At 42.4% G+C, this 5,034-nt stretch overlaps 1 long non-coding RNA gene across 1 annotated transcript; it reads left to right on the top strand.

Annotated features, from left to right (window-relative positions):
- The first annotated feature begins 3,298 nt into the window (after nt 1–3,298).
- LOC125126696 (uncharacterized) lies at nt 3,299–3,843 on the top strand. Its single transcript, XR_007134753.1, has 2 exons — nt 3,299–3,365; nt 3,731–3,843. It is a non-coding gene; the product is annotated as an uncharacterized LOC125126696 (long non-coding RNA).
- Nucleotides 3,844–5,034: the final 1,191 nt, after the last annotated feature.

Here is a 5,034-nt window from a genome sequence, read left to right as displayed (position 1 = left end):
CCAAATTGAAAGGAAGAAGTAAAACTATCACAGTTTGCAGATGACATGATACTATACTTAGAAATTCCTAAAAATGCTACCAGAAAACTGTTAGAGCTCATCAATCACTTTGGTAAAGCTGAGGGATAAAAAATTAACACCCAGAAACTGAGAGAAGACCTACAATGAAAGATCAGAAAGAGAAATCAGGGAAACGATCCCATTTACCATCACATCAAAAGGAATAAAATACCTAGCAATAGACCTACCTAAAAGGACAAAAGGCCTGTACTCTGATAACGGTAAGACACTGATGAACAAAATCAAAGATGTGGCAAACAGGTGGGAAGATACACTTGCTCTTGCATGAGAAGAATCAATAGTGTCAAAATGATTATACTACCCAAGGCAATCTACAGATTCACAGAATCCCTATCAAATTATCAAGGACGTTTTTCACAGGACTGGAGCAAACTATTTTAAAGTTTCTTTGGAAGCACAAAAGACCCAGAAGAGCCAAAGCCATCCTGAGAAAGAAAAATGGAGCTGGAAGAATCAGGCTCCCTGACTTCAGATTACACTACAAAGGTACAGTCATCAAAACAGTACTCTACTGGCACACAAATAGAAATCGAGATCATTTGAACAGTATAGAAAGCCCAGAATTAAAACCACACACCTACAGTCAACTAAAATATGACAAAGGAGGCAAGAATATACAATGGAGAAAACAAAGTCCCTTCAATGAGTGGTGCTGGGAAAACTGGACAGCTACATGTAAAAGAATGAAATTAGAACACTTCCTAACACCATGCACAAACATAAACTCAAAATGGATTAATGACCTCAATATAAAGCAGGATATTGTAGAACTCTTAGAGGAAAACACAGGCCAAACACTCTCTGATATAAACCATCGCAATATCTTCTCAGATCCAGCTCCTAGAGTAATGACAATAGAAACAAAAATAAACAAATGGACCTAATTAAAATTAAAGTTTTTGCACATCAAAGGAACCCCTCCAAAAAAACACCCACAAAAAAATGAAAAGAAACCCACAGAATGGGAGAAAATATTTGCCATTGAAGTGACTGGAAAGGGATTAATTGCCAAAATATTAAACACCTCTGGCAGCTCAATACCAAAAACAAAAACAAAAACAAAAACAAAAAAAAAACAAACAACCCCATCAAAAAATGGGCAGACCATTTAAACAGACAGTTCTCCAAAGAAGACATCCTGATGGCCAAAAAACACATGAAAAGATGTTCAGTGTCACTCATTATTAGAGAAATGCAAATCCAAACTACCATGATGTATCACCTTACACCGGCCAGAATGGCCACCATCAAAATATCTAGAAACAATAAATGCTGGAGATGGTGTGGAGAAAAGGGAACCCTGTTACACTGTTGGTGAGAATGTAAATTGGTGCAACCACTGTGTAAAACAGGATGGAGATTCTGCAAAAACTAAATATAGAATTACCATGTGATCCAGCAATCCCACTCCTGGGCATATGTAGCCAGAGAAAACCATGACTCAAAAAGATACTTGAAAAGCCTTTGTACAACTATAAATACAATAAAATTCAACAAAATGAGGAGTTCCCATCATGGTTCAGTGTTTAACGAATCCAACTAGGAACCATGGAGTTGTGGGTTCGATTCCTGGCCTTGTTCAGTGGGTTAAGGATCTGGCAATGCCATGAGCTGTGATGTAGGTTGCAGATGCAGCTTGGATCCTGGATTGCTGTGGCTCGGGCTTAGGCCCATGGCTACAGCTCCAATTAGACCCCTAGCTTGGGAACCTCCATATGCCACAGGTGCAGCCCTAGAAAAGGCAAAAAGACCAAAAAATAAAAAGAATAAAAATAAAATAAAATGAAATGAAAACTATCTGAGAAAGAATATATGTATATGTATTAACTGTTCACTGAAGCCCTGTATACAATAGCCGAGACCTGGAAGCAACCTAAATGTCTGAAGGACGTAGGCCTGGGCCCTGTTAACATTCCACAGTGCCTGTGTAAAGCAATAAACCTGGCACCTAAGTCTCTGGCCACAGCCCCCTTCCTTAGATGAAAAAATTTAGCTGATGAGGAGGACTGCAGATGCTACAAGGTTACCCATCTAATTACTTCTTTGGTGCCAACATTAGCTGCCTGCTTGAAGTCAGGAAATATGGTCCTTACCTTAAATCATTATTTTTATTAACCTAAACACTATTACTAGTTAAGGTTTGAAGGAATTTAACCACCACTTTGCTTTTGTACCCCTGCTTATTCATGCTCACCCCTCCCAACTTGGACGTAAGTTTGCCTTTATAAATGTGGTCCATTTCTTTGTTCAGGGCTTCACGCTCAAGCCACTTTTAGGCAGTGTGTGGCCCTGACCAGTAATAAAGACTCGTAATTTGTTTCCTCTCAGTTGGAGTGGTCTCTGTTCTTTCAATGCACAGCAGTCCATTGACAGGGGACAGTGACAGAGGCCAAAGATGTATGTATACACAGCGGGACATAACTCAGCCTTAAAAAGGAATGAAATCATGGCATTTGCAGTAACATGGATGGACTTAGAAATTATCAGGCTAAGCAAAGTTAGACAGTGAGACGCAAAAGCCATGTGCTATCACTTAAATGTGAAATCTAAAAAAAGGATACAATGATCTTTGCAGAAAAGACATGGACTTCCAGACATTGAAAAACTTGTGGTTTCCAAAGGAGACAGGCTGGGGGAAGGGATGGCCTGCGGGTTTGGGATGAAAATGCTGTAATTTTGGGTTGTGATGGTCATTGTACAATGATAAATATGATAAAGTTCATTGAGTTAAAAAAATAAAAAATGAAATGAAAACACTCTGAAAAAGGATATATATATATATATAACTGAGTGACTTTGATGTACACCTGAAGCCCAGGAAATCAACGTCTTCCATTCATGAAAATGAAAACAAATTCAGAGTCTTGTACAAAAAAGAAAAGAAGAATAAAAAAAATATTTCTGGAACTCAACCTTATTATGGAGAAGTGTATATCTGCTTGGGGAAGATTGCAAAAACTAGAAATGGGTAGAGAAAAGAGAGGGAAACATTGAAATGTGTGCCTTCACCCCACAGGCAGCATAGGTGCCATCTGTATGGAAGTGCAGGTTCCCCTGCATCACAGAGACATTTTATCTTCCTTTGTCACAAGAGAGGGCCCTCCCCGAGTCTCTTCCTCCTCTGCTGCCCCCACCAGGGGATTTGCATTTGCATGCTCTCCTTGGCCAGCCTGACATAAAAGGGCAGCTCTAGTCTGGCTTGGACTGTTCAGGGCTCCTCCATTCATAGCTGACCATGATGTTTCCTGCTCAGCTCCTGGGGCTCCTCCTGCTCTGGGTCCCAGGTGAGGATGGGGGGTAGATGAGAAGGGGAGGGAGCTGTGGGGGCAGCACTGCTTTTCATGTGCATTTGCTCACATGTAGTTGCCCATCTCACCCTCTGCCAAGGGAAGAGATATTTAGATCTGTGAGCATGAGGAGGATTCAGATGAAACCCTAGTCCTCTGGTGAAGGTGGTGACACAGAGAGGGGGTGATATGTGGACAAATTTCAGATACTTTCTCATGCATTAGAAATCTTGGGTTCTTTATAAAATGATTAGGTTAGTGTATTAATTTACATAAAAATGTTTTAGATTGAAATAAGTAAAAGGGAATTTTCAAAAGTGGCTCAAACTTGCTTATAATCTTGTATTTTCCCCTTATTTCAGGATCCAGTGGGGCCATTGTGCTGACCCAGACTCCACTCTCCCTGTCAGTCAGCCCTGGAGAGCTGGCCTCCATCTCCTGCAGGTCCAGTCAGAGCCTCCTACACAGTGATGGATACACATATTTGTATTGATACCAGCAGAAAGCAGGCCAGTCTCCAAAGCTCCTGATCTATAAGGTTTTGTGACTCTGGGGTCTCTGACAGGTTCAGTGGCAGTGGGTCAGGGACAGATTTCACCCTGAGAATCAGCAGGGTAGAGGCTAAGGATGCTGGAGTTTATTACTGTAATCAAGGTATACAATCTCCTCCCACAGTGATACAGCCCTGAACACAAACCTCCCTGCCTGGGGGCTCAGCTGCCCAAGGTGCAGCTTCTCTGGGGACCTGAGAGCAGCTGCTCTGAGTCTGTGTGAGAGGAAGCTGTGGGAGGGCTCAGGGGGTAGGTGGCAGCTGAGGGCTCTGGGCCATGAGCATCTGGGATGCACCTCCACCTCACTGGTCTTCGTCGCCATAGCCACTGCGGCCCGCTAACCACCACCCTCCGCCTCTTCATTCTCTTTCACTGACTTCACCGCCAGCGCTCATGCGGGACACGAGCTTCCTCCTCCCCCTCCTCCTCCTCCCCCCCTCCCGCTCCCCTCCTCCTCCTCCTCCTCCTCCTCCTCCTCCTCCTCCTCCTCCACATTCTCCTCCTCCTCCTTCACCACCTCCTCCTCCTCCTCCTCCACCTCCTCCTCCTCTGTTATCTCCCCATCAGCTTCACAGCCTGGTCCTGGCAGAAGCAGCAGGGCCATTTAGGGGGTCCTGTGTCCTGTACCAACCAGGGATGTGACAGGGAGGCTGAGGGAAAGGGCAGCCCAATCCTCCCTGGCTTGTCTATGGTTGTCAATTAAATGATTTCATGAAATAGCCAAGTGACACTTATATGTGGCAGCTAAACTTTAATACTTTTTGGAAATGAAGAGACCGGAGCATAGTTTTCATAGCATAATACATGGAATAGAGATCAAGTAATATTTTTCTCTTTCTCAATTTGCTATTTCTTTCCTCCTCACACTCTACCTTCCATTAATATGTTCATGAAAGTATCTCCATCAGCTTCCTAGGAGAGTACTGATGAGCATAATAAGTAAAAATGTTTACTTTCTGAGTGTTTAAGATAGTCTTTTTAAATTCATAGCAAATATAAGAGTTAGAACACTTTGATTTGCTTCCTCTACTTTATTCTGAGTGGAAACAGTGTTTTTACAATTTCAAAAGTGTGCTTTGAAAATAAACATCATGAATTGAGTGATAGAGAACATA

Source organism: Phacochoerus africanus, chromosome 5 (assembly GCF_016906955.1).
Source record: "Phacochoerus africanus isolate WHEZ1 chromosome 5, ROS_Pafr_v1, whole genome shotgun sequence".
NCBI classification, from domain to species: domain Eukaryota; kingdom Metazoa; phylum Chordata; class Mammalia; order Artiodactyla; family Suidae; genus Phacochoerus; species Phacochoerus africanus.
This window is presented reverse-complemented; position numbering and strand designations above follow the sequence as displayed.